The sequence below is a fragment of the Cryptomeria japonica genome, chromosome 1, assembly GCF_030272615.1.
Source record: "Cryptomeria japonica chromosome 1, Sugi_1.0, whole genome shotgun sequence".
NCBI classification, from domain to species: domain Eukaryota; kingdom Viridiplantae; phylum Streptophyta; class Pinopsida; order Cupressales; family Cupressaceae; genus Cryptomeria; species Cryptomeria japonica.
The window spans coordinates 682,424,419-682,447,926 of NC_081405.1; positions in this window are offsets into that span (position 1 = coordinate 682,424,419).

The following is a 23,508-nucleotide window of genomic DNA, read 5'->3' on the forward strand; positions in this document are numbered from 1 at the left end:
ATATCGCATCGAAATAATAAATTGCAAACAATTTTTTTAATCATTAAATAATACAAGCAAAATTCATGATATTAAGCAAAAATGCAGGGCTCTGAATTCAATAGAGTGCCCACAGAAGATGATATGAAAATTGCCTTCCGGAAGGGCTATGGAGTCGTGGCTGAACATATAAAAGGATTGAGTGGGCAAAAAGAAGATTCTGGTGCATCCATTAATCATGTAAATAAGCTAAATAAAAATTATTTAAAATTGAATACTTGAGCAATAATCTATTCGATGTTAATTTCCAACATAATGTGACTATATTTGTTTTAAATAATCAAGAAATCATAAAAATGCACATGATGTTGGAATGTAGCCTAGACAGGGTGGAACACAACTTGCACATGATGAAGGTCGTGGTGTGCATCTCGGTACTAGAGGTATTCATGTGCTAAACAATTTTTTTTTTTTTTATGTAATGATTAATACAATTAAACATCTTTAATTGAAATTGGTGTAGTAATTAATGTAACCCTTTTTGTTTTTATTTTAGAGCATGTAGACCGTGGTGACCAAGTTAAGCATGATCCAGGTAGACAACATCAGGAACGTGATGGGGCCCCACCGGGTAAAAAGGACCACTGTTATTCCTTTAAACGAATTTAATTGCAATTGGCGTATTGATTAATGCAACCTTTCATGTTTCAACTCCAGAGGATTTAGAGGGTGTTCAAGATGTTGAGGATGAGGCTAAACAAAATGATCAGGAAGATGATGTGGCTCCATCAGGTAAAGAGAACCCCTATAATTTTCTTTTAATTAATGAAATCCTTCTAACAATAATAATAAAACTCATGAATTTAACCCATTTCTTTGTTATTGCAGTGGACCCCACTTTGTATATGCATCCTCATCGTGAGTACATGACTAGGCATACATTAACTAGATCACGAGCAGATGACAGAAGAACTGAAGAGGGGACAAATGGTGAAGACGATGATGGTCCACTTAGTCTTTATGTCCAAGCTTCAAAAAGAAAGAAAAAAAAATGATTGTAATCTTATTATATGTTAACAACTGGATTTTATGTGTTAATGAATGTTAATGAATGATATGTGTTAATGAATGTTGATGAATGTTACTTGTTAACGAATGTTAATGAATGATACGTGTTAATGAATGTTGATGAATGTTATGTGTTAATGAATGTTATTTATTAATATTGAATGTTACGTGATAATGAATGAATGTTATGTTTCATTAATGGATGAAAGAATATTAGACGTTAATGGGGAATTTAGAGTGATATTAGGGGGGGGAGGGGCCAAATGAGCTTCCACCTTCACGTGGTTGGCCCTGTTAAGTAGAGAATATTAAACTATTCTTGAAACAAAGAGAATCTCAATAAGGTAACACACTTTTCAATATTTCATTATGCTCCACTGTTATTCTTATTGATGCTAAGCATCTTGTTTGTAGGTTACATATTTAGTGTTGTAGGTTGTGAACATGCTTCTACGAGACAGTTCCCCATTACAAGTGAATGCATGCTTCATTGGTTTTGTGAGTTTATTTTGTTCTAGAATAGACACACTTCCTCTGTTCATTCCTTAACATTTGTTCATTTTGTTTTACAATAGACACACTCCCTCATTGGGATGCGTGCCAAGATCTGACTCTTCATTAGACATTCATTCTCGTAAAATGGAGTCTACTTGTAAGGTAAGTGCATTTTAAAATTATGTATGAAGATGGATAACAAGTGTTGGGGCAGATACTAAATCACTATTTAAACTCTATATTGCATATAATGAAAGTATAAATGCTTCCCATGTAACCTGATAAATGAAGATTTGACAGGATGGAGATCATGATATATGTGTTTGGTTAGCCCCTCTCTCTTCTCCTTTATTACCTCAAATAGTACATTTTCTGAAGTATGTCTTCTATATTGGCAACTTTTGCTTCAGCCTATGTATTTTTGTCTCATCTTTCATCTGTAGGTTGCTTTCTTTCTTCTATGTATTCCACTTTTCAAGGATCCTCACAATAGAGACATCGTGTCTTTCCATAAATGTTCAAGATTCCCACAATCGTTTCACAATAATTTTACCCCTTCCCCACCTTTTCCCATCCTCAAATTACCTGATTACTCATATCCCACATGTCTTCGTACCCAAATCCTTCTTTGACTAATCATTCAAGTTCCCTATGACAACAAACTCTTTCTTCTCACTACCAACTCAATCTAGGATTCATTTGACATCTCCGATCTCTTCAAACACTTATCACTCATTCTAAGCCTCATAAAAACCCAAACAACTCTAACTCAAATCAAGTTTAATGTGTTTGACAAGGTCTCTAAGGTCTAAGGTGTCAAAAGCACAAAAAGTGGGAAAAAGTTGTAAAAAGTGCAAAAATGCAACTTTGATTTTTGCAAATGTTGCATATGAGTTCTTAGCCATCAGTTGAAAAGGGAGTGGTTAAAGTTTGTAACTATAATGTGGGCATATAAATGCCTAAAGTTGGTTGAGTTTGAGTAGAGAAGGTGATGTAGAGTGATGAATGGTTCTTCAAGTACTCTTAGGGTTTCTTCATGATGAAAAGCATCATGGGAATCCATCCAAGTGTCTTAGGAACCAACTGATCCAATTCTTCATTTCAACATATCAATCATTCATTAAATGCATTTCCCACATAACAACACTCCTTAAGCATTAAATCATTGAATTTATGACATACATGATAGGTTACTCAATAGAGACATTCAAATTTCATGATTTATCAATAGAATTATGTTTGCTCGTCACTATGCAGACATTTTTGTTGTCTTCTCCTTGAATTGACTAAGAATATCAATTGGAATTGTAACTGATAGTTAGGATTTTATCTTAATCGATATTAATAATGCCGATTATCTTCACCCATCAATACTTGATTATTATCGATCACTTATAAACATTTTTTACTTATCGATTGGAATGATGAATTGATTAGTTAATGGTTGTCACCATAAGTCTTGTCTTGTTGTTTAATTAGTACTTCAAACTCTTGATTAACCATCTGATCAATGTCTTCTTCTGATCTTTATCTTTAATCGATGCATTCAAAGACTTAATCAATATGCTGAATCGATATATGTGTTAAAGTCAGTTTATTAATAGTTGCAATGGTTGCGTTTTACTTGGTAACTGTTGGGGTTATAAAATTCCCATAGTCAAGAGAAGTTGTTTGATCTTATAAATGCTTCATTGTCTATGGTATTTATATAAGAAATATATTGAATGAATAAAGCAATCTTTTTTAGCAATTTGCAGCTTTCTAGTACAATAAATTTAATTTATCTTTGTTGATTCTTTTTACTTTGCAAAGATAGGTGTTGCCATCTATATGTAAACACTTGCCGCTTAATTGGTGCTCATGGCCTTCAAACAATTTGCATTACATTTAAACTTAAAGAATAAAAGAGAGTGAGTGAGGTTGGTTGTGCATCAAAATGACCAAAGATTTAATGTCGCATAAGCAATGGAATACCTTTCAAAATTTGTTTGCTCATTCACCTCAGTGTGTTCCAATAATTATACAGAGGTGTAAAGAGCATGAAATGGGGCATCACCATAAAGGAAAATGTTACAAATAAAATTAAAATATAGAACTTTCACTTCAAGGGAATATATTTGCCTTACCCATTTCAAGTGCTATTGTTGAGCCACCATTTCATCTCCACACAAGGAAAAATTATTCATTTCATAGGGAAAGGCTCAACCAATTTTCACACCAAGAGAATGCCATCACCCTACAAGTTGTTTTGTGCATATTCCTACATCTTGTAAACTTACCTTATTGGGCTCCTCGGCTACTAGTTGTGAGTGTCCATGGACAATTCTGGTTCTGGTTATATTACCCTTGATGAACCAACTAGTGGTGTTCCTTGAGATATTTTATGGTAGATTCAATCAAGTACAAGTTTTATGTACCTTTGGATTTACAATGTTATAAGACCTATGTCAAGGTGGTGTATTTAATGTAGACTTGCTTTTATGTTATAGGAGGCCAATATAAAACAACCAAAGGATAATTGTTTTGTTTTGTTTCATTTAAGGTTTTCATGCTTATTTTCATTCTAAGACTAGTCCATTTTTTAGATGCTTCAGTATTATAGAGTTTGTGTCCTCTATATCTTTTGAGATGGATTTAGTACTGATAAAAAAGTTTGCTTTTCCTATTGTTTGTGAGGCATGTATTTTATTACAAAACTCAGGGAAAATTAGTCTTGTACATTTTTCACTTGTAATATAATATAGAAATACCAAGTTTTGTTGACTAATTGTACTCAAAACAACCTTCATATCTGTGTTTAGGTAAATTGAGTCAGTGTTGGGCTTCTGCTATAAATTTTTTGATGAAGATGTTTATGTATTATTGATAATTGAAGCAAGCTTTCAGAGGAACTTAGTATGTTCTTATATGTTGATAAAGCAATCTGGGTGCTTGAGCTTCAACATTTCCTTCAGACATCAAGGCTTGGAGAATTAATTCATTCAAAGGGAGTCAAATTTGGTATATATTGTGATGTTGGCATACAGTCCTATGATTAATGAAAGCTAATCTTTTCTTAGATTGGTCTCAGTGCAGATACATGTATCAATACTCTGTTTTCTAGTATTGATTTTTGTGTTTGGTTTCTTTCATCAGATCTAATGCAAGCAGTTGAACCATTCAAGACTTGTTGAACACAAGGAACAAAATGCCATAACATTAGCTTCATGGTAACTTGTTGTTAACATGATTCTTTGTTCTAGTAATCATATCCTACCATATTTTGAATGAAACTATCTTTGTCCTTAAAACAAAATGCAAAGTTATTAGAGCAGATTGAGAAAATTTTAAGGTAACATGAGAAACTAAGAATGTTGTTTGCTAACATGATCAAAGTTGCAATATTAATTCAATGAATGGATAGGGTGTGGATTGCTTGAAATATGATAACTGCAACAATGGTGACCTAAAACTTTGACAAATGTACATAATACTTGTTCATATTTGGACAATAAAGTCTCTACATTTGGGTCTATCCCATTCACCTCGAAACTCCTTATCCATTCGCCTCTCACTCTTTTGCAAGACTCTCTCTTAGTTTACTAAAGCCCCGCTGTAACCTCCTCAATCTCAAAACTCCACCTATTCCATCATGCTTTCAAACTTTGGTCGAAACCTTAAGCCATTCAATTCCCCAGTATATCTCCAAAGCCTTTGAAACTCCCCTGCCATTTTCCATAAGCCCCTTGTATTCCAACAACTTCTCAGAGCCTCCAAAAGTTCAACTAAGGGTATTATCTCATGTATAATAAATGGTTGATAGGTTATTTATTATGTTTTCTCATGCAAGGTAAATGTCTAAACCAAACAAAATGAAGTATAAGTTTAAGGGGATAATTAAAAATCACTTCAAGTTGGGCTTTGTAGAAAAGATTGACGTGGAGCATGTGGACCTAGAAGACTTCAATTAACAAATGTTTGGAAAAAACCTTGAGGCTTATAAGTTGGTTACAGTGGCATAACACAAGTTGTTGGATTTCTCACTTGATCTCAATGTCCAGAGTTCATCATGGAATGCAAAGAGCTCTATTTCTCTAACTTAATGAGAATTGTGGCATATGATGAAAGGATTGTAGTAATTTATCTCTCTATTCAAGCAATCGTAAAAGCATTGCCCTTACCTACTATCTTTCCATGATCAATATGTTAAAGGAATATGGTCAAACAGTTTATGACCAAGGCCCAAAGAAATGAAAGGTCATTATTGACCATTGAACAAAATTTTTAATTTGAGACAATATATGCCCAAGAACTTGTACAAGAGTAATTTAATTACTAAGATCAATAGTGTGGTGACTTTTTTGAGTAGAGTAATGGGCTTTCCATTTGGTTCCTCATTTTACGATTGGATATAACTTTATTGAAGAGAAATAGAGACAAGAAATATATTGAGCCAAGATAATCGATGACAATATTCACAAGCCATTTATGGCCATGAGAGAAACTAGAATATTTTGCATGACTTCTTATGTTGTCTACATGTTTTCAAGGAATTTTTTCTATTGAGGATTAACATGCATTGGAAACATTGGCAATGCTCTTGGCAAAGTGAATGCATAAAAAATTTGCTATATTTTTTTTTTAAATGTTGGGGAATGTCAGAATTCCAACGAACACCACAAGACAACTGATGAGGTTGTCGTACCTGCGATGTTCTTGTCTTCGTAGTTTTAATTGGTATTCCGACGCACACAACCATTTATGCGACAAGGATACCATAGTTGTGACAACAAAAACACCGCAGGATGCAGCCTTATCAGTCGTCATAGTCGTTGAAATTTCGACATCGCCTAGTCAGAAAAAGAGGAACGTGTCCTATGTCTCATCGTCGCACATACGTCAAAATTCCGACGTCTCGTCGTCAAAAAAAGAGGAACGTGTCCTACGTCTCATTGTCGCACATATGTCAAAATTTTGATGTCTCCTCGTCAAAAAAAGAAGAGCATGTCCTACATCTCATCATCACACATTGTCAAAATTCCGACGTCTACTCGTCGAAAAAACATGCCACTGCTCCATATAAATTTCTGACGTGGAGAAGTCAAAATTGTGATGTGCAGCCCGTCATCAGGATTTTTGACAAAAAAATAGCAATGGCGATTTTCTCCCAGTTTCGTCAAAATTTTGACATTTTGTTGTTTGAACTCCGATGAACGCTCGTCTAAAAATGGCCCCAAATGTACTAGTGTGAAGAAATGGGAAAGTATTCTTTGCATAGCTTGCCACTTTTACCTAAATCATATGGAAAGCCTACAAATGTTCAACCACGAATCTCAGAGAAATCAGTTGAAATGTTTGATGGAGCATTTGTTAGAGATGGAACACTTGCAGAAGAAACCGAAAAACAAAGACATTCTTAGTTGGTTGTACAGAGATGAAAATGAAACTATAGCAACGGCTGTAGAAGTTAATATTCCCATAAAAAAATATGGCAATGGTTATAAGATCATGCAAAAAATGGGATATGAAGGAAAATGACCAATTGGTAAGCAACAAGAAGGTATTTCAGAACCTATTTGTCCTCACACACAATCTAAAGAAGATAAATCAGGACTTGGATATCCTAAATCAAAGAAAAACAACATAATTATCAACATCCAAGGTGGAGAAAGAAAGAAGTCCCTAAAGAAGAACCATGGCAAGAAAGGCTACACCAAGCAGCAAAAATAGTAGCTAACAAACTGAAACAAGAATAATATGAGAAACAACAGGAAGAACTTGTAATCAAAAGAGAAGAATAATCTTGCAAACAAGTTCAAGGAATAAAAACAAGCACGGAACCTAATCAAAATATTCTATAAAAAGTGAAAGAACGGATGGCCAAAATCAGAGAACTCTTCTCACCATATAACATTCATGTTAGATATAATGGTGTGATTTTAGACAATGGTTCATAAACAAATTCAAACAAATATGAATGGGGTCCAGATCTATCATCGGATGTATCAAGTGAAGAAAAGGATGAAGAACAAGTAGCTATTACAAATGAAGACTCATCTTTCACAAAACAAAGAATAGAGTTAGAAAGAAGATAAGAAGAGATCAGAATTCAGAGGAAAGAGGCATATGAAAGACAACAAAAGAAAGAGGATGAAAAAGAACAAGAAGTAATGCCACATGAAACACAAGCAGTTATTGATCAATCATCAGAAGATCAACAAAATATTAGATCTACATCAAATGTTTAGCCAACAATATTAAGGTATGGAAGAACCATGGAAGAATTAATAGATAGTCAAGAAGGATTGACTATTAGTCCAAAAGAAGCTGAGTTCGAGAGAAGACAAAAGATAGCAAAAGAATCATATATTTCATGTGCACAATTATGCCAACTTCAAGATACAAATGAATTTATTGAAATTGATCAAGAGGGAAGCTGTAGTATCAAAGATGTATGTGTTGATATAATCCATTCATTTGAGGGACAAATGTCAGATGATGAGTCACTTGATTGTGAACCACAAATACCAATCCCGATTTTGTTAGAGCTAATTGGAGAGCACTTGGAAGAGACTATCCTCAAGAGAGTTCTATCTATGACATTACTTAATCTACGCCAAATTATGATTATTACTTCATGAACCTTGAAACACCCAACAATGACGATGACTATGACTTACCCTTGCTTCATCCAGAACTAATTGATTGGGATAACTTAGAAAACCCTGAATTGGATGTCTTTACCAATGATCATGATTTAGTTGTATATCTTAATGTCGTAGAACCAATAACATCTAAGATATCTTCCACCGCAAAATTAAGTAATGCTTCTTGTAGTTAGGAGAATGCCAAACTTTCTAGTTGCAAAATTGAAAAAAACAAGGAAAAAGACCTAGTGCTGAAAAAACCATTTCATGGCAACACTAGATCAATCAAGAGGAAAAATAAAGAACATATCTGATGGTGAAAACCTCCTTGAGGTGCCAAAAGATGGAAATTTTGACACCCTCCCTACATATTTTCAGGAGAGATCTGCTATTTTAATAGAGCCAACAAAAGCAATAAATATTGGTACATCAAAGGACCCCAAAGTCCTTCATCCCGTTGCATCATTATCGATGAAGAGAGGAAATAATATATAGAATTATTCAAACAAATATAGATAAATTTTTCTTGGTCCTATGCAGACATGCCAGGACTTGATCTTGATCTTATCATGCATCATCTCAATGTGGATCCAAAAGAAAAACCACTTAAACAAAAGCTAAGGAAGATGCATCCACACATCACTCTCCTTGTAAAAGCAAAGCTAAAGAAACTATTGGATGTGGGTTTCATAAGACCTGTTGCATATCCAAAATGGGTCTCAAGCATTGTGCCAATGTCAAAGTCAGATAAAAGCATAAGAGTTTGCACCGATTTTAGAGATTTGAACAAGGCATGTCTTAAAGATGATTTCCTATTGCCCAACATTAATACAATTGTAGACTTATCAATAGGACATGAGATGTTTTCATTAATGGATGTATTCTTGGGGTACAATCAAATAAAAATTGCCCCTGAAGATCAAGAAAAGACAACATTCACCTGTGCATGGGGTACTTACTGCTGGAATGTTATGTCATTTGGGCTTAAGAATGCAGGAAAAACTTATCAGAGAGCCATGAAAACAATTTTCCATGATATGATGCATACATTTATGGAAGATTATGTAGATGGCATACTTGCAAAATCTCATACAAGGAAAGAACATTTGAGCATCTTGGGCAAGATCTTTGACAAGCTTGAACAATATCAGTTAAGACTGAAACCAAAGAAATGTTCATTCGGAGTAACCTCTAGAAAACTTCTTGGGTACATTATATCAGTTCGTGGAATTGAAGTAGATCCAAAAAAAGGTCAAATCTATCATGGAAATGGAGTCACCCAAGAACATAAGTCAATTGCGTTCTCTACAAGGGAGATTGCAGTCAATTAGAAGATTTGTCTCTCAATTAGCAGATAGATGTCATCCATTCACTCATCTTTTACACAAGAATGTTCCATTCAAAAGGGATCAGAAGTGTGAAGAAGCTTTTATGCAAATCAAAGAATATTTGATGAATTCTCCAGTACTTGTATCACCAATCAAAGGGAAATCATTGTTACTTTACATCTAAACAACAAATGTATCACTAGGATCTCTCTTAGCACAACATGATGAAGAAGGGAAAGAAAGAACAATATATTACATCAGAAGAACACTTGTAGGCTATGAATTGAACTATACATCAGTTGAGAAGACATGCCTAGCATTTGTATTCGCAACTCAGAAATTGCAACATCATATGCTGACCCATTATGTGAAACTGATAGCAAAAATAGATCCACTAAAGTATCTGCTGAGCAAGTCAACATTGACAGGAAGACTGGCAAAATGGGTTATGGTACTAAGTGAGTTTGATATAAAATATGTTGATCGAAAAGCTATCAAAGGATAGGTCATTGCTGATCAATTGGTTGAAGCACCCTTACAAGATGACACATCGTTGCACAACGAATTTCCTGATGTAGATATTCTGACAATAAGCACAAAATTTTGGGAGTTGTCCTTTAATGGCTCCTATACACAATATGGATCAGGTGCTGGAATTTTTTCATCACACCTCAGGGACACACAATTCTAAAATCATATAGATTGTAGTTTCCATGCGTAAACAATACCGCAGAATATGAAGCATTGGTTATTGGGCTCAAAATGGCTATTGAATGGAACATCAAGGAATTGTGTGTTTATGGTGATTCACAACTTATAATCAACCAAATAAATGATGATTATCAAAATAAGGATGACAAGCTCATGCCTTACAAATAGCTAGTTGAAAATTTTAAAGAGTATTTTGAAGAAATAACATTTACTCAGATCCCAAGAAATGAGAACAAAGCAGCAGATGCAATGGCTACAATAGCATCTTTTTTGCAGAATCAAGAAAATCAACAACATTACAAATTCCTGGTGGAAGATATCTCGAATCCTACCATTGAATTCCAAAATACCCACATGATTTTCTATATATCTAGAACCGATCAATCCTTATACAGCCAAACTTATCGATACCTGAAGGAGAATATCCTTCCTCCTGACTTATCCCGCAATTAGAGAAGAACTTTTATCCGTCAGTCATCCCGCTATACTATCATTGTTGATATCTTATATAGACGAGGTCTAGATAGAACTCTAATGAGATGTCTCAAACAAGAAGAATCTGAGAAGGTTCTTAATGAAGTCCACGCAGGTATTTGTGAGACGCGCTCAAGTGGTTTAACACTGGCTAAGAAAATTATTTGCTTGGGTTACTATTGTCCTACCATGGAGAGAGATTCATTTACATATGCTAATAGATGCAAACAGTGTCAGATTCATGGGAATCTCATCCATGCATCAACACAACAACTGCATCCTATGGCAGGTTCATGGTCATTCTCCCAATGGGGTCTTGATTTGGTAGGTAAGATAAACCCTTCATCTTCTAATGGGCATAAGTTCATTTTGACTGCTACCGAGTATTTCACTAAATGGATTGAAGAAATTCCTTTGACGAAAGTGACAGGAAAGAAAATATCATCATTCATCCTAAATTATATAGTCTGTCGCTATGGAGTCCCTATGACCATTATCACTGATAATGGAAGACCATTTAAGAATCAATATGTGAAGGAACTATGTGAGCGATTTCATATCCAGCATAGGTTTTCTACCCCATATTATCCACAGGGAAATGGTCAAGATGAGGCTGTTGTCTTCAAAATCTGATTCCCTTTAATATCCTTAGAGTAATATGATTTGAGCTTGGTGCAGAAGAGACATCAAAGATAAGGAAATTCTCAAGACAACATATGACAAGGTTTGATTAAACCTTCTACACTTCGAGCTTCCTCGGAGCCCAGGTGGGTATACCTTTGTGAATTAAATTCACACTTTCAAACATAAACCCACAGCAAACCAGTCCAGAAAACCAGTGGATTTATTCACCTTGAAATCAACTGAAAACAAAGGATGGAAATTGTACTTAAATTTAGCATTTCGATCAACAAAGAATGCAATAAACAACTTCAATTAATACCAGTGCCTTATCCAAGGTCACAAAGTCATCTAAACTCAAATAAAACTCCTTAAACAATACATTTTTATACTTCCCATCGGCCTGGTTACCATTAATCCTTATATATGCCTGACACATACAAGGATTCAAGCATTCCAAACTAAGCTATGGTCCTCAAAATTCAAAGTTCCTCCCAAAGAAATTACTGGTATGAGTGATCTCGTGTATTTAATTTCTCTCCTAAAGAGAAAAGCTAACAAACACTTATACTAAAATTGCTTTGCAATTCCATTTTAAACAGAACAACCTTGGATTATTCAGAATGAAAACAGTAAATAAATTTGTGAACAAACTTGAAGACAACACAAAGCTTTACTCAAAACTGATGGCCTGTATATTGATATTCAGTTCAAGAAATGTTACAATAAATTCTGATTCTCCATTAAACTTAGAAAAGCTCAGATAAATTTCTGCAGCGTTTTCTTACTAAATTTTGTGATCTCTTTTCCCATAGTCTTGGTATCCATTTATAACAACATGGATGCACAAAGCTTCAGACTTCTCGAGGAGAGTTTGTTACAATCATTTCTTTTCAAAAATAAAGAGGTTACAAGTTTTCCGCAAAAAACAGTTACAAGCTTTTTTCAGCTTCTGCGGTCTGTTCAACAGGCTGTTTGGTTGCAACCTCTTCTGTCTTTTCAGGGGTGCTCTCCAACTGTTCCAGATCATGGGTGGCATACTTAATTTCCACTCACTATATATCTCTTCTGTCAACCATGAAAAATTAATCACATCATCTTTAATCTTAGTCAACCTTTTCCAAGAATTTCTCAGTTTGTTGACTTCTGAATTAAGAAAACCATAATGTGATTTAATTTTCTCTATTTCCTGTATTGTCACAACAAAGAAAGAAGTATCATCAAGATCAATGATTCCTTTAACCCTTGCTGACAATTTAGCTTCTATCTCCTTAAGCCATATTTGCTTGTCTTTTAACTGATCCGGATTGGCAAAAATTCCTGGAAGCAACTCAAAAACTTGATCAGTGTATTCCTTTTTACACAAATTAACCTTTCTATCCACATTATCCACTTCTGCTGCCAATTGCATTAAGACTTTAGCGACATCAGAAGTGGATTTGATAATAGGATTGGCTCTTGCTTCATCACAGGAGACACACATGAACTCTAGATCTTGCTCCCTAGGCCTCCATCTGTCAAAAATGGGTGTCAAAATGGCCTTATCTCTCCTCAGCTCATTCCATATCTCCATAATTTTTCCCACATTGTTGTAAAGCAATGAGGCATTTATTGTATCTGCAAAACTGGAGATTGTGGCCCTTACCTTTTCCTCATATTTCCCTGCATATAAGGCCTGAGCCTGTTTCAGATTTTCTAACTCTTGAGGAGTAATCTCAATCATTTGAGAGCTGGAGGGTGCTGGAGATGGTAGAAATTCAATGATAGGGCTAGTAGGCGGAGGTCTTGCAGGAGAAGAGGAAATCATCAGTGTTGAAGACTCACCTTGTTGGTGCTATCCCATCAACTGGCTTTGCAACTTAGCAATAATGCTATCTTTACCTCTCACCTCTTCCTTGGCACTGTTATAGGCCTTCAAAATTGTTTCCAACTTAATTTGGAGGGCCTCTTTTTCTTTGGCTTCCTTCTCTGCCACTGCAACACTGAATTTTGCAGTTTCCAACACAGTGCTAGCAGCCTCTACTACCCCTGTACTCTGTACTCTCTTTACCATCATTCCACCAAGGTAACTTGACCCTGGGGTGTCTTTGCCTTTCTTGCTCTCATTTCTCTTGAGAGACCACATGACTAGTGCAGCATTATCCTTATTGAAGGTAACCCCTTCCATGGGTTTGGTCTCTTTTCTTACTGCATTTAACACCAGAGCATCTGCAATATCCCACTCTGGTAAGATAAGCACTCCAGCTTGTGCTACCATATCTCTTCCCTGCTCAGGGGTGATGGTTTTGAATTCCTCCATCATCTCTTGTTTTATTTCTTCCTCCACTGAGGCTGGATCTTTATTGGGCTGCTCAGCCTTTCTTGTCTCACATCTAGCATTATATCTATCTATATGTTGTTTCCAAATGAATTGCATAAATGCTTCCGATGTGACAAAGTTGTCATCAGCCAAAAAGGCACTACTTGCCTTTTTTATTTCAGGATCCCACTCCTGGCCTTTGAGTTCAGTGGAGGTAATATCCATTTCAGCATCAATGGGCTCTTCTGGCATCCCTTCCTCCACTTCATCATAGGTGTATGCAATTTCCCCTAAGCTACCCAACTGCAAGAGGTGTTCAGTTGCTGCTTGTTCATCTCCTATATGGATAGGGGATTGGGATGGGGAATACAAGGGTGTATCTGATTGCACTTCCTTCCCCACCCTTTGCTTCTTTGGGTTGTCTTGGATGTCAATGACATCTTGTATCTTCCTCTTTCCTTTGGATGTAGAGGGCTCTCCTGTTGTAGGCACCAGCACACTGTAACCTGATTTCTTATGCAATGTGTAATCACCAGGAGGAATTGCTTTACTAGAAGCTGACCTGCTTAGGATCACTTTGGCCTTTTCAGGGTTGCTCTTAATCACAACTTCCCTCTTCTCCTTTAGTGTTTGCATCACATCTTCAAAGCAAACAATCAAAAAATTTATTTTCTCTTCTAATGGGAAGAAGCTAGACAATGGGTCATAGCTAGCATCAAACTGATGCACAAAATCCAAGGCTTTCTTATAAGCCACCCACTTTTCTTTCCTTAGTTCCTGCTCATCTAGATCAAATTCATTTCTGATGAGGTCTTCAGGAAATTGGAATTGATGAGGCCTACCTCTGCATGCTACCTTCTTCCTAAACACGCCGTTGAAGAAGTCCTCTGGATCATCACACCTGGACACTGCAGTGGATAAATGATAAGGTTTGAGGAAATCCTCAAAGCAATTCCAGCCTCCCTTTGTTATTACGAATTGGTGGGCTATGGTAGCTATAGGGAAAATAGTCCCTTTACCTCTGCCTGTTAACTCTGCCTCTTGTAGGCCACCAATTTGCCTAAGGATCTCCGCTATTCCCACTTTGAGAGGGACCTGGTAAGGTAACAAAAATGGAGAACCCCTGAAACCAAAAACTCTGAAAATTGTGGAAACTAGATATAAATAGATGTCGCCCCAGTTATGAACAATTTTAATGTTCTCTGCGAATTCTTTTGGCCTTATGAATTCCAGAAGAACCTTGGGGACTCTTGGGTTATCAAAGCAGAGGAGAGTCCTTATTTTGGATGCAAAATATTTATCAAACTTTAAGAAACTAGCATCCTCTCTGTACCATGACAACACAGTACTCCATAATTGTACTGGCATTTTTTCTCCTTCCTTCTCCTTAACCAGGTCTAGTCCACTGGCGAAATAATCACCACCTTTGAAGAGAAAAAGGTGCATTAAGAGTGAATACCATCCGAAAGGTCTGTCCACCTTTCCATTCTTTATTCCTATCAACCCTCCATGGATAGCATCGGCAATGAAAGAAGCATAATCAAATGTGATAGCAAGAGAAGGATTCAAAATCTGGGCAATCATTAGCAAGTAATGATTGGGCATATTTGCTTCAACATCCTCTCCTAGAACTTGGCAAAGTGCCCAATACATTCCTTTAGCCCTCAGGGTAAACATACTTAATGAGAAGGGCTCTTGCGTGTTGGGTCCTACAACTGTTAACCCTCCTATTTTCACAAAAAGTTCCTTGAGAGGCCCATTCCTGAGATGACTCCTCTGTGCACCATAAACTTGGGCTAATGCTGTGAAATTTATAGGTTCTAGGAAATTTGTGAACTCATTAAGTCCAAATGCTGTCCTAAATTCTTCAGCATTAATTTCCACAAGGGTTTTCCCATTTACATCCTGGATGCATCTTGTGACTGGATCATAGTTTAATGCCATTTGGGTTAGCAGGTCTGCATCCATGAATACCCCTGGGACTACTAATTTCCCAACATCTAGTTCCCAGATACTGTTTTGAGGAGCAGGAGAATTTCTCATTCCAAATCCAACTTTAAACAACCCCAACCCGGACAACCCAACCTATGGGTCTCTCAGCCAATTACCTTTATCATACAATCCTTCTCCTATCTTCAGACGCGGAGCCCTGGGTACTAACTCTTTGGCCTTTGATGCCTGATTGGTTGATAATGTTAACTGTTCTAAAAAATCATCACACACACTTCTTTCTAAATAGTTAACCTTGCCGAAAAATTCCCTTTTAGGAGCCATTTTGAAAATGCAAGAAAATGAATATCACTCTTAAACAATTCTGCAACAAAAGAATTATCTTACTTAGAACACCACACAAGAATTGCTACAAAAATATGAGAGAACCTGATCTTTGCTTGAAGGAATTTTCTCTGCAACTGAACCGACTTGCTCTGTATCTGAAGAGGATAACTTTGCGTCTGCTCTTCTGCAAAATATTTTAAAAGATATCTTCACTTGGTAGTTAGGAAATCAAATATTTGTACTCAAGGCCTTAACTATAACATTGATTCCACATGCTCCGGCCGTCCCTTCGAAATTGAATTCATACGAAAATTCATATTTTTCGCTCCAACGGGTCACAAAATTCCTGCAAGTGTTCCATTTTGCTCTTTCGCAACTTCGCGAAGCATAACTATCGGGCAACTTAGTCCTGCGAAATAGCGCCAACCATTCGATCAAAAGAAACTTGATCGGGCGTTAGATTAACTGACGGCTTTGGCCTTTTTCTGGGTCCCGCTTTTTATTGGCTGCATAATACCACGTGGCGTTGAATCATTGGTCTTGAAATTCCCTTTGCATTCCACTTGATACTGGTTGCGTGTCTTTCTTTTATATCGACGTCTCCACCTTGGCGGGCCCATACTTTCTTCTCAGACCACGTGTCACCATGATACGTGGATGGCTCTCGTTCATTCTCGCTATTTCATGGGCATAAAGAGTGAGCACTTTACCCTTGCGAAATAGCACCGACCGTTGGATCATCTCATAAGCTGATCGGCATTTAATCCTTTGAAAAGGCTCTCAGGAGGGGTGGGCCCACTGACTCTTCGTGAACACCTGGCATCCTGTCACCTGCGGAGCTGACTTGTCACTCTATCATTCGCCAGAAGGAAACCACGGGGGCCCCACTTTCGTCTCAATAGCTCTATCGTCCAGGTCATCATCATGACACGTGGACGGCTCTCGTTCATTCTCGCTATTTCGTGGGCATAAAGAGTGAGCACTTTACCCTTGCGAAATAGCGTCGGCCGTCGGATCATCTCTGAAGTTGATCGGCATTTAATCCTTTGAAAAGGCTCTCAGGAGGGGTGGGCCCGCTGACTCTTCGTGAACACCTGGCATCCTGTCACCTGCAGAGCTGACTTGTCACTCTATCATTCGCCAGAAGGAAACCACGGGGGCCCCACTTTCGTCTCAACAGCTCTATCATCCAGGTCATCATCATGACACGTGGATGGCTCTCGTTCATTCTCGCTATTTCGCGGGCATAAAGAGTGAGCACTTTACCCTTGCGAATTAGCGTCGGCCGTCGGATCATCTCTGAAGTTGATCGGCATTTAATCCTTTGAAAAGGCTCTCAGGAGGGGTGGGCCCGCTGACTCTTCGTGAACACCTGGCATCCTGTCACCTGCGGAGCTGACTTGTCACTCTATCATTCGCTAGAAGGAAACCACAGGGGCCCCACTTTCATCTCAACAGCTCTATCGTCCAGGTCATCATCATGACACGTGGACGGCTCGCGTTCATTCTCGCTATTTCGCGGGCATAAAGAGTGAGCACTTTACCCTTGCGAAATAGCGCCGGCCATCGGATCATCTCTAAAGTTGATCAACATTTAATCCTTTGAAAAGGCTCTCAGGAGGGGTGGGCCCGCTGACTCTTCGTGAACACCTGGCATCCTGTCACTTTTGGTGCTGATTTGTCACCATGTCATTTGTCAATAGGAAAAATAGGGATTCAATAAATTGTTAACAGCTGTACCTACCAGGTCATCTCCATCTGCGACCTGACTCACCTCTGGGGCCCGCCTTCAGCTTTTAATCCTGACCCTCTGACTGTTGTGACCTGTGCCATGTGCCGCCATTTTACTCGTTGTCAACAACTAGTTGGACCGTCTATGTGGCATGCCATGTGGTTTTCACAACTTCGCTGGTTTTAAACTACACGCAACTTCGCCTAGCGAAATAGCGCAAGCCGTGGATCCACCCGTGAGATGTGCACTAGTTACTGGGCCCAACAACTTTAGAAGAGAAATATACGAGGCATAAATTTTTTGATTAATTAACATAACCGCCTAGGCAAACAACAAGGGGGAACACCTCCTACGACCCCATGACCCATTACTTAAGTGAATAAAGTAACGACAGATTAGAAACCAGAGGGTTTAAAACAAATAAGATAGGATCTAAAATCAAAAGCCCTTAAACCCTTAAGGTCTAGAACAAAGCTAAAGCACTTGGAATTACACCCTACTCAAAAAATTTCAACATACCATAGCCAATCATGGGAAAAGAAAAACCCAACTTTAATCAGTGATAACAGAGGCATCAAATAAAACAATCTTAAAGATCCTGAAGAAAACAGCCAATGAAGCTAGTAAAGACTGGCATATTCAGCTAAATCCTTCTCTTTGGGCATATTGAACTAGCATTTGCACACCAATGGGGGCAACCCCATATTGCTTAGTATATGGATGAGAAGCCATATTACTAGTAGAAGTAGAGATACCTTCTCTACAAGTGTCCTTTAAAGGCCTTATACCAGAAGAAGAACAACGAGTCTCTAGACTTCAAGAACTTAATCTGATTCAAGAACGTCGCCAAAATGCTACAGATCATTTGAAGGCATATCAACAAAGAATGGCGAGAAGTTATAATCACATATTTAAGCCAAACATTGTTTAGATTGGAGATCTAGTTCTAAGGGAGAATCTAAGGAATCGGCAAGATCGAGAAAAGAAGGGAAAATTTGAACCAAACTAGTTAGGTCATTTTGTTACAGTAGCAGCATATGTCTTAGGAGCATACAAGTTATCTACACTTGAAGGTGACTGGTTTGATGAGCCCATCAATTCTATTCATCTCAAGAACTTCTATGCTTGAGATATAAACTCCTGAAAAAAATCAGTAAAAAAAGCATATAAAGTCCTAAAGAAATCAGTAAAAATCACAAAAGCAAAAAATCCCTAAAAAGCATAAAACAACAAAAAAAGAACAAAAAAAAATCAAATATGGAAAAAATGCAATAAATTTAGATAGTGAAAACCTGGTAAACAGGCGCTATCTAAAAGTGATTTCTTCCATCTATGAGATTGCTTCGCACACCTATCCACTCCATCCTATTTGCATCTATCATTTCCATCTATCCTAGCTTATCCATTTCATCTTTCACATTCATTGCTCTGAACCATTTAGCAAGAAATATGCATCTTATCAAAAATTATCAATCTTTGACATACTTAGTGTAGTCATTGTCTTGGATTTTATCAATCATATCTGCATTATATCCCACCATGATTTAGATTTTGATCATTTTTCGTACATCCCTAATAAAGTTTGTTTCTGCTGGGGACAAAATCCTAATTCCTTTTTCTAAGGTGATCTTTTAAATCTTTTAAAATCCAAAACATTTGGAAAACTTAGAAAAATAAAACACCTAGGGTTTTGAAACAGATAACGAGCAACAAAGAAACGAAGATCAAGGCATTTTGTAACAACTGAATCGTGAAACTCAGAAAACAAAGAATCAACTAGTAAGTAATAAAGGATTGTCAATGATTATTGATCAAGATGATTATATCAGTTAATGACCATGAGAACATGTGAATGACATACAAGATTCATTGTTTATATCTTGATTTATTGCTAATCATGTACTCTATGCGACTCAAGGATGTACATGACTAGAGAAGCTATGATGGTGCATGATTATTTTCTTTGTTTGTTGTTTGTGGGTTATCTCTTATTAAGGTATGTACTTGTCTAAGGATATGATCGGCAAACGATCAAGGAGGACATTCTGAGTCATGTATGAAAGGAGATAATCCTTGTTTGTTCTGCAAGAAATACTCAGGTCAACTTGATTCATCATATTAAGTTGCTTGTATAAATTTGCTATATCAAAATCCATGTAAGAAATACTCAGGTCAGCTTGAATCATTATGTCAAGATTCTTGTATTTTCTTACAACATTTTTAAAGCTCAATGATGAAATCAAGCACTGTTATAAGATAGCATATGAAGAATGGAAGTATCATTTTAGTTAGATCATTTTAGATTAACTCATTATTCATCTCCATTATAAGCATTCATTGTCAGTTGCATTATAAGCATTTCATTCCATTTAGAGATCAATTGTTATAAATAAAGATTGAGTATACTTGGACAAACTAAAACAATTTGCATTTAGGCTCATTCATTTCATTAGATTTTCATTTTGATCATAATCATTTGCATTGCATTAGTTTGCATTCCATTAAGTGCATTTCATTAATCATGTAGTATATCATCATTATTATTTGCATTAGGATCATTATCATTGTAGTTCTTTTTATCCATTAAGGTCATTTAGTTGCATCTTTGCACTTAGATTCATTTATCATTATAAGCATTGCATATAAGCATCCATCGCATAAGTTTGATCAAGCATAGCATTCATAATCATCATTTGCATTTAAAATCATCAAATGTGAAATCAAATACATTTCATGTAGATCATTTGAATTTTAAGTCATTATATGCATACACATTTAAATTAAAAATAAAAAAATCAACATTCATTTGCATGCATAATCCTTGGAAGCATTCTCATATAGATCATTGCATTTGTATCATTTAAGTAAAGCATTATAGAATTAATTTCATTTGCATCCATGATCATCAAAATCAAAAATCAAATGCATTTTCATTTCATCATCATTGCATCATATAGAACATCATCATCATGAAAATAAAGGAAAGAAAAGATCATCATAACATCATCCATCACTACATATATATAATCTATGTAATCAATGCATATATATCAACATCATATAGAGTCGTGTCTGCATATATAGATCATCATAAAACAATAAAAAAGTCCAAGTATACAATGATATCAAATCAAATAATAAAATACATTGCCCCATCAATATGAATCAAGTCTACAAATAAAGGTTGTCTTGTGCCGCTACCACCTAACTTTGTCTGAATCTGTGACTGTGGACAAGATGATCCCCCAGACGGTTGTGCACCTCGATCCCTACTCCTCTGAGGAGGTCCCATAACACCACCGAAGCTGGTATCCATCCTACTGGAAACAAGAGTATTTTGATAACTCCCTACTCTCTGGCTCTCTGAGACTAAATCCTCATATCGTTGACGCTAGTATGATGTCTCCTTCCCAACCCAATACAGTGCTCAAACAGTATCAACTGAGAGATTACCAAATCCAACCTGTTGAATATTATCAAGAAAAGCCTAAGTATCCTGTTGTCTCCTCACAACTCTCTCTCTCAGTCATGAGTGTCTAGACCTATTCCCCGAGCTTCTTTATCTGTGCTCTAAGATCATCTAAACTCTCCTACTGAGGAACATCCTATATGCCCTCAACCCCACCTACCTCTCCACCTATTGGAATCCCCACCCAAGTAGCTCTCAAGACTTTTTGCCTAATGAGGGGAACATGATCCTCTGAGTCCTCCTCTCCCTCATCCCAACCACCTTGAGCTGCCATAACCCCTGTATCTGGACGAATCTGACCAAAATCAATGCCTCTACCTCAACCCTTGTCCAATCCTATGCTCCTGCCTAATCCTGGAGAGGGTAATCCTCTCGCTGCCCTCATCTCTCCTCCATCGGTATCCCGACCAATCTGCCCTGCATCCTTGCCTACTGAAGGAAGTACTCCTACCCTCCCAACCCTCCCTACCATGGGAAGTGGTCTCCCAATCTTGCCAACTGGTCCAAAAGGTCCTCCTCAAACTCTCAATCGACCTCCCCTCTGCCCAGGTCTCATACCACCTCCATCTCCTCCCTCATCCCCCTCATCCCCTCCGACATCTCAAGCAGTTCTAAGTTCTCTCCTCTGTCTTCTTCGCCTAACAACAGGATCATTTGAATCATCCTCCTCATCTCCTGAGCTGGGAGGAGGGTCTGTTGGATCAGTGATGCGAGGAAAAGGGTGTGCAAGCATATATTAAGTGTAATCCGCTGTGATCCTAGCATCCAAAATGTGTAATCTCAAATCATCAGCTACCATCAGAGAAACCAAAAACTTTGCATGTGCTATCTCAAAAGATAAGGTAGGGCCCCAATCTCTTATATCCTTGTGTCACTGTGCATACATGGCAACACCAAAACGCATGTGTTGAATAATCCCGAACTATGTCAAAATGTGACCAAATAACCGTTGCTCAACAATAAAGGGATTGCGACCAATCAAGTACTTACTCTGCAAAATCAATGGTAAAGTTTGTGCATCCTCCATCCAAGGCTCACAGTCAATATAAGGTCTCCAAATGATGTTATCCATCGAATCCAGAACCCAATGCCAATACTTCATTGTACCCAGCTTCGGTTGAGTAAGGATACCTTTGTATAAATAGACATAAGGTTGTCCATCACCGCGAACTCTATGATGAATAGGTCGGGTAACAACGATGTGCTCCCAGCACCAGACCTGTAAAAGTGTACATCTAGTAGATAGACTAGCGCTATCATCATAGACAATTTGATGAAGATCATGATATAAATGAGCGAGCATACAAAAATCCCAAGCATAGCGAGTCCAATGCTGCATCATTCTCTGTAAAATCCCACCCCAACCAATAGCAAAACCTCGAGATCTCCTATCTGGACACATAAATCCACCAGTCAAACCTGCAAGAATCACTGGGAGAGTCTCATAATACATAATCATATCCTCCCATTGAATCTCTCCTCTATCAATTCTCTCATCACCAAACACGGCTCTGCAAGCCTCTGTCCCTCCAAAATTCTGATAGTCATACTGGACTAGCTCACCAGTAACGGGGATGTGCAAGATCCTTTAGACATCCTCGAGTGTCACACTAATTTCACCGGTGGGAAGGTGAAAAGTGTTGTGCTCGCTATGCCATCTCTCAGCTAATGCAATCAATAGACCCCTATTATGCGTGATAACAAGCATATACAATAGATGGTGCAACCCACATGCATCTATGTGTCTAATCTCATCTTGTGTCAACTCTGGAACAAGATGGCGCATGGCTGGGAATTTCTCCCGACACTAGAGAACATCAAGTTTCTCCTGTTTAACAAGAGAATTTGATCTCTATCAAACATCTATCTATCAAATCTAAGAGATCAATAATCTATCAATCAAATGATCAATCACATCAACAATCGATCAAATATTTTCTACCAAGAAAATTAGGCTATCAAAACAAACCTAAAATCATCAATCATGGTTTTCTATCAATCAATGGGTTCAAACAAACTCTATCACGCTCTTTATCAGAGACTGAATCGGCCTCTTAGAGCTATCTATCAATCTAACAATCAAATCAATCAAATTTATCAAATTCTCTATCAATCAAACATCAATCAGCATACCTATCTATCACATTCATGCATCAGAATATCAAATCAAATCATCTAAATGAATTTTAACATAGTCAAAATCTAACAAATTCATTTTTTTACCAAATGCGCTATTCCTTAAGGAAAATGCGTTATTCTATTGAGCACGGGCATTAAATCACACATAGGCGCTAACCTTTTTGACATAAGCGCTAACAAACAAAGAAAAAGCGAGAAAACTCTCGAATGTGCAAACCTTTTTGACAAATGCATGAACACATTAAGCAAAAATGAGAAACTATCAAATGCATTAACATTCTTATCAAAAG